The 12,367-nt window shown below is 46.1% G+C and overlaps 1 long non-coding RNA gene across 1 annotated transcript in view; it reads left to right on the top strand.

Annotated features, from left to right (window-relative positions):
• The window catches only part of LOC135057741 (uncharacterized), a 113,924-nt gene extending 101,952 nt beyond the window's left edge, over nucleotides 1–11,972 (top strand). The window contains exon 3 of the long non-coding RNA XR_010244335.1: nucleotides 11,842–11,972. This is a non-coding gene — a long non-coding RNA (uncharacterized LOC135057741). The remainder of the gene's footprint in view (nucleotides 1–11,841) is intronic.
• Nucleotides 11,973–12,367: the final 395 nt, after the last annotated feature.

Genomic DNA, 12,367 nt, shown 5'->3' with positions numbered 1-12,367 from the left:
GGGCTACTCTTGGCTGAGCAATACACAATTAATGAGGAGTAGCTGAGGCCAATACTGCCATTGGATTACAGGGAAAGCATCAAGGATTGCTGGAGGATGAGCTTGCACCACGGAACCCTATGACATACATCCCAACGTCCTGATTTCAGTGGCACTGTCTGTTTTTCAGGCACTGTCCCGCTGTCCCACATTCGGTCCGCAGTGTCCCATGGGAGGCTGGAAGACACTGTGTAACACTGCAGCCTGCACCAGAGCCGGATTAAGAGGGGGTCATAGGGGGTAAGTACCCCGGGCCCCCTGATCTAAGAGGGCCCCCTGCCACACACACCACAGATCGAACCTTAAACACTGATCTGCAGTGCCACAACAGCAGGTGCTAGCAGCCGTCATACTGACAGCGCCACACCTGCTATGTGCTGTGCTTCCAGCAACCGTCTCTATGACTGGCCGCGCGACTTGCAGGAAGGAGCCGGCCCGGGGTAAGAGAGGAGATAGCGGGCAGCCGAGCCACACATCGAGCCAGGAAGGGGGTGGGCTAGGGGTCAGTAACCCCGGCCCTCCATGTCAGGCGTCCCCTCACCGGAGCTGCTACATGGGGATGAGTTCTGCTTCTCCACAACACTCAGCAGCAGCGCCGCAGTTGTGCACAGCAGCGCAGGGAGCTGCTGCGGCGGAAGATCCCGGAGACAAGTAACCTGTACCTGTTTGCTCTCACTCACTCACCTACTCTGCTGGCGCCGTTGACAAGCAGACACCGGCACTGTGCATTTGAAGGTTGGTGACAGGGAGAGGGAGGCTGGACTGACTGAGGTGGTATTAAGTATGCCGGCTGTTGGGATCCCGGCGCTCAGTATACCGGCGCCGGAATCCCGACACACGGCATACCGACATATAGATTTATATATATACATATATATATATATATATATTAGTGATGAGCGGGTTCGGTTCGTCGGGATCCGAACCCTCCCGAACTTCACCTTTTTTTTACATGGTTCCGAGCAGACTCGGATCCTCCCGCCTTGCTCGGTTAACCCGAGCGCACCCGAACGTCATCATCCCGCGGTCGGATTCTCGCGAGATTCGTATTCTATATAAGGAGCCGCGCGTCGCCACCATTTTCACTCGTGCATTGGAGATGATCGTGAGAGGACGTGGCTGGCGTCCTCTCAGTTTCTATGTTCAGTGTGCTGCAAATATCTGTGCTCAGTGTGCTGCAAATATCTGTGCTCAGTGTGCTGCAAATATCTGTGCTCAGTGTGCTGCAAATATCTGTGCTCAGTGTGCTGCAAGTGCAAATATCTACGTTCTCTGCCTGAAAAACGCTCCATGGGGGTAATTCCAAGTTGATCGCAGTAGGAAATTTTTTAGCAGTTGGGCAAAATCATGTGCAATGCAGGGGAGGCAGATATAACATCTGCAGAGAGAGTTAGATTTGGGTGGGTTATTTTGTTTCTGTGCAGGGTAACTGGCTGCTTTATTTTTACACTGCAATTTAGATTGCAGATTGAACACACCACACCCCCAAATCTAACTCTCTCTGCCCATGTTGTATCTGCCTCCCCTGCAGTGCACATGGTTTTGCCCAACTGCTAACCAAATTCCTGCTGCGATCAACTTGGAATTACCCCCCATATCTGTGCTCAGTGTGCTGCAAATATCTGTGCTCAGTATGCTAATTGCTTTATTGTGGGGACTGGGTCCAGCAGTATTATATAGTAGGAGGACAGTGCAGAGTTTTGCTAACCAGTGACCACCAGGATTATACGTTCTCTGCTTGAAAAACGCTCCATATCTGTGCTGCATTGTAGTATATAGTAGGAGGACAGTGCAGAATTTTGCTGACCACCAGTATAACTATATATATAGCAGTACGGTACAGAAGGCCACTGCTCTACCTCTGTGTCATCAAGTATACTATCCCATCCATACTTGTGGTGCATTTCAGTTTTGCACAGTTTGCTGACCACCAGTATATAATATATAGCAGTACGGTACAGTAGGCCACTGCTCTACCTACCTCTGTGTCGTCAAGTATACTATCCATCCATACCTGTGGTGCATTTCAGTTTTGCACAGTTTGCTGACCACCAGTATATAATATATAGCAGTACGGTACAGTAGGCCACTGCTCTATCTACCTCTGTGTCGTCAAGTATACTATCCATCCATACCTGTGGTGCATTTCAGTTTTGCACAGTTTGCTGACCACCAGTATATAATATATAGAAGTACGGTACAGTAGGCCACTGCTCTACCTACCTCTGTGTCGTCAAGTATACTATCCATCCATACCTGTGGTGCATTTCAGTTTTGCACAGTTTGCTGACCACCAGTATATAATATATAGAAGTACGGTACAGTAGGCCACTGCTCTACCTACCTCTGTGTCGTCAAGTATACTATCCATCCATACCTGTGGTGCATTTCAGTTTTGCACAGTTTGCTGACCACCAGTATATAATATATAGCAGTACGGTACAGTAGGCCACTGCTCTACCTACCTCTGTGTCGTCAAGTATACTATCCATCCATACCTGTGGTGCATTTCAGTTTTGCACAGTTTGCTGACCACCAGTATATAATATATAGCAGTACGGTACAGTAGGCCACTGCTCTACCTACCTCTGTGTCGTCAAGTATACTATCCATCCATACCTGTGGTGCATTTCAGTTTTGCACAGTTTGCTGACCACCAGTATATAATATATAGCAGTACGGTACAGTAGGCCACTGCTCTACCTACCTCTGTGTCATCAAGTATACTATCCATCCATACCTGTGGTGCATTTCAGTTTTGCACAGTTTGCTGACCACCAGTATATAATATATAGCAGTACGGTACAGTAGGCCACTGCTCTACCTACCTCTGTGTCGTCAAGTATACTATCCATCCATACCTGTGGTGCATTTCAGTTTTGCACAGTTTGCTGAAGACCAGTATATAATATATAGCAGTACGGTGCAGTAGGCCACTGCTCTACCTACCTCTGTGTCGTCAAGTATACTATCCATCCATACCTGTGGTGCATTTCAGTTGTGCGCAGTATATATAGTAGTAGACCATTGCTATTGATATATTACTGGCATATAATTCCACACATTAAAAAATTGAGAACAAAAATGTGGAGGGTAAAATAGGGAAAGATCAAGATCCACTTCCACCTCGTGCTGAAGCTGCTGCCACTAGTCATGGCCGAGACGATGAAATGCCATCAACGTCGTCTGCCAAGGCCGATGCCCAACGTCATAGGAGAGAGCATGTAAAATCCAAAAAAATAAAGCTCAGTAAAATTACCCAAAAATCTAAATCAAAATCGTCTGAGGAGAAGCGTAAACTTGCCAATGTTCCATTTACGACACGGAGTGGCAAGGAATGGCTGAGGGCCGGGCCTATGTTCATGGCTAGTGGTTCAGATTCACATGAGGATGGAAGCACTCATCCTCCTGCTAGAAAACTTAGAAGAGTTAAGATGGCAAAAGCACAGCAAAGAACTGTGCGTTCTTCTAAATCACAAATCCCCATGGAGAGTCCAATAGTGTCGGTTGTGATGCCTGACCTTCCCAACACTGGACGGGAAGAGGTGGCGCCTTACACCATTTGCACGCCCCCTGCAAGTGCTGGAAGGAGCACCCGCAGTCCAGTTCCTGATAGTCAAATTGAAGATGTCACTGATGAAGTACACCAGGATGAGGAGGATATGGGTGTTGCTGGCGCGGAAATTGACAAGGAGGATTCTGATGGTGAGGTGGTTTGTTTAAGTCAGGCACCCGGGGAGACACCTGTTGTCCGTGGGCCGAATATGGCCATTGACATGCCTGGTAAAAATTTTTAAAAAAATCACCTCTTCGGTGTGGAATTATTTCAACAGAAATTCGGACAACTGGTGTCGAGCTGTGTGTTGCCTTTGTCAAGCTGTAATAAGTAGGGGTAAGGACGTTAACCACCTAGGAACATCCTCCCTTATACGTCACCTGGACCGCATTCATCAGAAGTCAGTGACAAGTTCAAAAACTTTGGGTGACAGCGGAAGCAGTCCACTGACCACTAAATCCCTTCCTCTTGTAACCAAGCTCCTGCAAACCACACCACCAACTCCCTCAGTGTCAATTTCCTCCTTAGACAGGAAAGCCAATAGTCCTGCAGGCCATGTCACTGTCAAGTCTGACGAGTCCTCTCCTGCCTGGGATTCCTCCGATGCATCCTTGAGTGTAACGCCTACTGCTGCTGTTGTTGCTGCTGGGAGTCGATTGTCATCCCAGATGGGAGGTCGGAAGACCACTTGTACTACTTCCAGTAAGCAATTGACTGTCCAACAGTCATTTGCAAGGAAGATGAAATATCACTGTAGTCATCCTGCTGCAAAGCGGATAACTCAGGCCTTGGCAGCCTGGGTGGTGAGAAACGTGTTTCCGGTATCCACCGTTAATTCACAGGGAACTAGAGAATTGATTGAGGTACTGTGTCCCCGGTACCAAATACCATCTAGGTTCCATTTCTCTAGGCAGGCGATACCGAAAATGTACACAGACGTCAGAAAAAGAGTCACCAGTGTCCTAAAAAATGCAGTTGGACCCAATGTCCACTTAACCACGGACATGTGGACAAGTGGAGCAGGGCAGACTCAGGACTCTATGACTGTGACTGCCCACTGGGTAGATGTATTGCCTCCCGCAGCAAGAACAGCAGCGACGGCACCAGTAGCAGCATCTCGCAAATGCCAACTCGTTCCTAGGCAGGCTACGCTTTGTATCACCACTTTCCATAAGAGGCACACAGCTGACAACCTCTTACGGAAACTGAGGAACATCATCGCAGAATGGCTTACCCCAATTGGACTCTCCTGGGGATTTGTGACATTGGACAACGCCACCAATATTGTGCGTGCATTACATCTGGGCAAATTCCAGCACGTCCCATGTTTTGCACATACATTGAATTTGGTGGTACAGAATTATTTAAAAAACGACAGGGGCGTGCAAGAGATGCTGTCGGTGGCCCGAAGAATTGCGGGCCACTTTCGGCATTCAGCCACCACGTGCCTGGAGCACGCGGCACCAGCAAACAGTCCTGAACCTGCCCTGCCATCATCTGAAGCAAGAGGTGGTAACGAGGTGGAATTCAACCCTCTATATGCTTCAGAGGATGGAGGAGCAGCAAAAGGCCATTCAAGCCTATACATCTGCCTACGATATAGACAAAGGAGGGGGAATGCACCTGACTCAAGTGCAGTGGAGAATGATTTCAACGTTGTGCAAGGTTCTGCAACCCTTTGAACTTGCCACACGTGAAGTCAGTTCAGACACTGCCAGCCTGAGTCAGGTCATTCCCCTCATCAGGCTTTTGCAGAAGAAGCTGGAGACATTGAAGGAGGAGCTAAAACAGCGATTCCGCTAGGCATGTGGGACTTGTGGATGGAGCCCTTAATTCGCTTAACCAGGATTCACGGGTGGTCAATCTGTTGAAATCAGAGCACTACATTTTGGCCACCGTGCTCGATCCTAGATTTAAAACCTACGTTGTATCTCTCTTTCCGGCAGACACAAGTCTGCAGAGATTCAAAGACCTGCTGGTGAGAAAATTGTCAAGTCAAGCGGAACGTGACCTGTCAACAGCTCCTCCTTCACATTCTCCCGCAACTGGGGCTGCGAGGAAAAGGCTAAGAATTCCAAGCCCACCCGCTGGCGGTGATGCAGGGCAGTCTAGAGCGAGTGCTGACATCTGGTCCGGTCTGAAGGACCTGCCAACGATTACTGACATGTCGTCTACTGTCACTGCATATGATTCTGTCACCATTGAAAGAATGGTGGAGGATTATATGAGTGACCGCATCCAAGTAGGCACGTCAGACAGTCCGTACGTATACTGGCAGGAAAAAGAGGCAATTTGGAGGCCCTTGCACAAACTGGCTTTATTTTACCTAAGTTTCCCCCCCTCCAGTGTGTACTCCGAAAGAGTGTTTAGTGCAGCCGCTCACCTTGTCAGCAATCGGCGTACGAGGTTACTTCCAGAAAATGTGGAGATGATGTTCATCAAAATGAATTATAATCAATTCCTCCGTGGAGACATTCACCAGCAATTGCCTCCTGCAAGTACACAGGGACCTGAGATGGTGGATTCCAGTGGGGACAAATTAATAATCTGTGAGGAGGTGGATGTACACAGTGAAAGGGGTGAGGAATCGGAGGAAGAGGAGGAGGTAGACATCTTGCCACTGTAGAGCCAGTTTGTGCAAGGAGAGATTGATTGCTTCTTTTTTGGTGGGGGCCCAAACAAACCAGTCATTTCAGTCACAGTCGTGTGGCAGACCCTGTCGCTGAAATGATGGGTTTGTTAAAGTGTGCATGTCCTGTTTATACGACATAAGGGTGGGTGGGAGGGCCCAAGGACAATTCCATCTTGCACCTCTTTTTTCTTTCATTTTTCTTTGCATCATGTGCTGTTTGGGGACTATTTTTGGAAGTGCCATCCTGTCTGACACTGCAGTGCCACTCCTAGATGGGCCAGATGTTTGTGTCGGCCACTTGGGTCGCTTAGCTTAGTCACGCAGCTACCTCATTGCGCCTCTTTTTTTCTTTGCATCATGTGCTGTTTGGGGACTATTTTTTTGAAGTGCCATCCTGTCTGACACTGCAGTGCCACTCCTAGATGGGCCAGGTGTTTGTGTCGGCCACTTGTGTCGCTTAGCTTAGCCATCCAGCGACCTTGGTGCACCTCTTTTTTTCTTTGCATCATGTGCTGTTTGGGGACTATATTTTAAATCTGCCATCCTGTCTGACACTGCAGTGCCACTCCTAGATGGGCCAGGTGTTTGTGTCGGCCACTTGTGTCGCTTAGCTTAGTCATCCAGCGACCTTGGTGCACCTCTTTTTTTCTTTTCATCATGTGCTGTTTGGGGACTATTTTTTAAATCTGTCATCCTGTCTGACACTGCAGTGCCACTCCTAGATGGGCCAGGTGTTTGTGTCGGCCACTTGGGTCGCTTAGCTTAGTCACACAGCTACCTCATTGCGCCTCTTTTTTTCTTTGCATCATGTGCTGTTTGGGGACTATTTTTTTTTGAAGTGCCATCCTGTCTGACACTGCAGTGCCACTCCTAGATGGGCCAGGTGTTTGTGTCGGCCACTTGGGTCGCTTGGCTAAGTCATCCAGCGACCTTGGTGCAAATTTTAGTACTAAAAATAATGTCTGGATGTCTGGATTCCTGTTCTATTTTGTTTGAAGCTGATACTGATGTGCAGTGCCTCCTGAGGAAGGCCCATGCTGGGCCGAAAGCGCTTGAGGACTACCCTGTCATTATGCTGACTATGTAAAGTATATTATCAATAAATGAACATTTGATATTGAAAAGTCTGGAGAGTGCCCCCTCTGAATTCTATATATATATATATATATATATATATATATATATATACGACCTGCACTGCTGCATTCATGGAGGAGCAGGAAGAAGAGGCACACATACAGCGGGCACTGCAACACCAGGGTGGCAGTGTTGATGAGGGCCCCCTCTCTTAGGTGCCCCAGGCCCCCCAAAGGCTTCATCCGGCTCTGGCCTGCACAGCAGCAGTGAATGGACGTTCAATGCCAGGAGTAAGCTGGGGGCTGCCCAGCAGCTTCTGGAGTACTGGGCTGCCTCCAGTGTGACGGCAAAGGTGAATGTGACATGCGGTCACGCCCCCTAAAATATCACACATCAGTTAGTATTTATGATCCTATGCACGTTTAAAAAGAGGATACACTACCTAGCAGATATCCAAACCTATACCTTATTCCCACAATGTGTTTTATTGGTACTATAATTGATCTGGTTTTATTGTGTCTTTCTATTGACGTTTTTTACCTTATATTTGTTCACATTTACATTATCCCCATGATTATTTGTTTCATAACCTCCTTTTATTACTGCTATTTACATATTAACCATGGTTGATGTTATTGTGATGTACGATTTTTTTATCCTGTGTATTATATTTATTAATTAACATTGTTGCATTGGTCCTAATGTAATATATTATAGCAGTACCTCCCAGCACAGTATTTTTCTTTCTCTTGCCATTCTTATGGTGCCTACACACGATTCTCGCATGCTGTGTGATCTTTTTAGTTAAAATAGCATTGTGTCTAGTTCACATCGCACCGTGTGTATTGTCCCTTGCGATGTGATGCGCGCTCCCGTCTAGTCAGTATTGCAAGGCAAAATAGTATGTGCAGGCAGGTATTTCTGAACTACATCACATACATTACATATTGTAGTAGTGTAGTCAAATTCGGGTATAGTTCAAACAGCATACCACTAAAGTACAAATCTTATAGCACACATAGGGGTAACTGTACTAAGATGGGAGTTCTATTTCAGATGGGATGTTGCCCATAGCAACCAATCAGATACCAGGTATTATCTTCTAGAAGGTGCTAGATAAATGAGAAGTAGGATCTGATTGGTTGCTATGGGCAACATCCCAACTGAAGTAGAACTCCCATCTTAGTAAATTTACCCCTCAGTATAGCTTAAATCGCACCTAGCACACATAGCACCGTGTGTGTGTGCACCATTAAGCTGACATGTCTCCCCTTTGCCAAAACTGCTGCAGGAAGGTTACTCATCTCTTCTTCAGACTTTATATTTCTATTGAGACCCTGGATATGTATATTTTGTTCAAACCAACGGTAACCATAATCCCTTCAATACTAGCCTTGACATCCAGGTACTCAAAATCGCAGAGACCCGACAGTTGACATTTAAGAACTGCAAAGGCATTTCAATGGCGGTAATGTGGGAGTTGTAAAGCGGGAGGTAAAGCTGTGATTGTGCAATTGCGTCTCCACGCACCCAGACTACGACATTTGTCTGGAGCCGCACTCCCTGGAGGGAGCAGCTATTAGTCGGTAAGTAAGCCATGTATGTCTGCTGCTCCCATTTAAATTGGCAAGGCCCTCTTTCATCATGTGCTTTTTCTAGCTTAAAACATTTGGGTGCTATTTGGGTGTCGGTCTTATGGGTATTATGATGCAGTGTTTATATAGCTGGTATCCTGTGTTCTGCAATGTTTCGGAAGTAGTTTTTGCACTGTTTCTGTTTATGTACTTTGTATGGCACTGTGGAAGGGAATTATATCCCGAAACGTTACCAATAAAACGGCCCGGTGGGGTCTTTTTTTCACTTAATCCGTTTGATAAAAGTCTCTGAGTGCCGCCCATAAGAAAGGATATATATATATATATATATATATATATATATTGTGTGTGTCAATATTTTTATGTAAGGCTTACTGCAAGTGAAATCATGCTATGATTGTCCTGCACACTCCCCTCGCCAGTTGGGAGAACTACAGCATACAGGAATTTCACTGTGAACTACAATTAGGGGTATATTTACTAAATTGCAGGTTTATAGGAGTGGAGATGTTGCCCATAGCAACCAATCAGATTCTATTTATCATTTATCTACCACCTTCTACAGTGCTGTGGTACTGGGCAGTACTGTATCCCGGTAAGAAATACGCAGTACCATCGGCCCGACCACCATGTTTGCAGTGCGCCTCTCCTGCCTATCAGTGCTCAGTGAAGTCTGATCTCCGGAGGCAACAGCGGCAGCGTGACTCTCAAATGAGGAGCCGGTTCATTAGCCAATCAGAGGTCACGGACCGGCAGCCGTAGCACAATACACAACACCGGTGATGGGACTTCACTGAGCATTGAGGTATAGGAGAGGCACGCGCTTCACTCTTCTCCCCTCACACAGCAGCAGCACTTGCAGCGACAACAGCAGCAGTGAGCAGGGAGGGGGGGAGGGGGAATTATGCACAGTGCACTGTGTGGAATTTGTGTATCTGGCACAGGGGCATATGTGTATCTGGCACTGTGGGGCATATGTGTATCTGGCACTGTTGGGCATATGTGTATCTGGCACTGTGGGGGCATTTGTGTATCTGGCAATGTGGGGCATATATGTATCTGGCACTGTGGGGGCATATTTGTATCTGGTAAGGTGGGGGCATATCTAGCACTGTGGGCGCACATTTGGCACTGTGGAGGCATATCAGGCACTGTGGGGGCATATCAGGCACTGTTGGGGCATATGTGTATCTGGCACTGTGGGAGCATATCTGGCACTGTGGGAACATATCTGCCACTGTGGGGCCATATGTGTATCTGGCACTACTGGAGTCATATGTGTATCTGGCCCCTCATATGTGTATCACGCCCCCATTTTCATTGGCATGTGGCCACACCCATTTTCTGCTGTGCACGCACACAGCATCATAAGACATTTTTTCTGCTTGCACCACTGACCTTCTAGAACAGGAATTCCCAACCATCCTCAAGGCATACTAACAGTCAAGGTTTTAGTGATATTCATGCTTGATCACAGGTGACTTAATTAGTACCTCAGTTATTTTGATTTAACCATAAAGTGCTGAAGCCCGATTATCACTAAAACGTGCACTGTTAGTGTGCCTTGAGGACCGAGGTTGGAAATGCCTGTTCTAGAAGATAATAGCTAGATTCTAATTGGTTGCTATAGGCCATATCTCCAATTCTATAAACCCGCACATTAGTAAAAATCCCCCTTACTGTCTGTAGTAGGAATAAAGAGCCTAATTTCAGGCTGGATAGCTGCAGAGGCAGCGTTCGCAGTCTGAATCTTTATGTGGAGTGCGCGCTTGCAGCATGCACACCCCGGGAGCCCAGTGAGATACTAAATGCATCTCTGGTCGCGGGGCATGGGTTGTTGGGGCGTGGTCCGGACAATGGAGGCATTTCCGGATGGTTGGGAGAGGCGGGCCACAGCGGCTGCATGATGTCAAACTCAGCCGCCTGACCTGGGATGTGTCAAGTAGCAGCCTGCCAATGCGTAGGAGCTGCGCTGGCAGGGATCTACTCGCCTGGTACAAAAGCATCGCCGCCATGCAATGCTTTTGTACCTGTGCGGGGGGCATGGGGGGGGGCAGACATGCGGGGCGTACTAGCCCTGTGCTGGGCATCCCCCCGCATGTCAGAGTAAATGAACATACTTAGATGTGCTAAATTTTGCACATCTATGATCAGATCTGAATTAACCCCACAGACCATTTAATGACTTTCCACAAGGACAGTTTTACTACTACATTTACCATTTACTACACTTTATCTCCCTAGCTATCTTTTTACTAAGACATATTTGTGCCAAAAACTTCTGGAGATAGAGAAAAAAAAATTATAAATAACATTTAGTTCTTGCTATAAGCAATTAAATGTTATGTTAATTACAGTACATTATTACTCTAGTCAGAATTACTTATGTTTAAGATCAGGGCTAGTGCCCCTCACATGAATTAAGGATAATAATTAAAAGTTAATCATGTATCGCATAAGGAAGGAGGTTACAATTCTTATACTAAACAGAGCATCCCATCCATTCTTCATACTGTATATCACATTTCAGGATGTGTAATTGGTAGAGCAGGGCTCCCTTGGTTACACTCAGTATATCCAATTAGAAGTACCCTAACCTAATATTTTATGAACTGTGAGAGATCTCATTAATAAATGTCAAAGTACCTAGTCTTACTTTGTATATATCTAATCTGTCCTTGGCAGAAAAGTATTTGTATGCCTGTGAATCCTGCATGATTCATGTCTTGAGTCTAATAAGATTGATAAGTACCTTGCACAAAGAAATGAGAGTCAATGTGATAGGTACAGCCCATTTCAGCATGATTTGCTGCCACAGTATTGAACTTTGTTTTTGTTCATCATTCTTCTTTGTATTCTTCATTTATAAAACATTAACTTTGTCCTAACATTATGTCATACAATTATTTTCCAGTTATTTGAACATTTATTTTGTGCTTCAGTGCAAGAAAGTGCTGTGGACAGCATCATTGCAGCACTCAACAATCAAGCAACAAGAATACATCCTCGGCAGTAATATAATGTCTCCAGGACTCCAGTCCTCCACCTAGTGATTCCCAATTTATGTGGTATTGGCACAGATGCTGAGTGATTAATATTCTCTCAGTATCAAAACACATTAAGAAAAATTGCATTAAGAATAAGTAGGGTTACTAGAAAAAAAAAAAGTTCACATATAATCATTATTACAATCTCAGTACACTAACTAACCAAGAGCAAAACATAAGATTCACATAACCCACCTAATCTAGAGCCATCCCTAAATCCGTGTCAGATATCTATCCCACAGTACATCTATAGATCCCCATAAGCCACTTGGAGCACATCCCTAGATCCCTGTAAGCCGCTTAACCTAGAGCATATCCCTAGGCAATGTCAGACTGTAGTATGAAGGTCCTACTGAGGGAATGCCATCATGGTAGTAGAAAGAGGTGTGGGTAGTCACCAGAGTTTGTGACCAACCACCAA

Source organism: Pseudophryne corroboree, chromosome 3 (assembly GCF_028390025.1).
Source record: "Pseudophryne corroboree isolate aPseCor3 chromosome 3, aPseCor3.hap2, whole genome shotgun sequence".
Taxonomy (NCBI): Eukaryota; Metazoa; Chordata; class Amphibia; order Anura; family Myobatrachidae; genus Pseudophryne; species Pseudophryne corroboree.
Note: the sequence above shows the minus strand (reverse complement) of the source record. Positions and strands in the feature narration are given on the sequence as shown.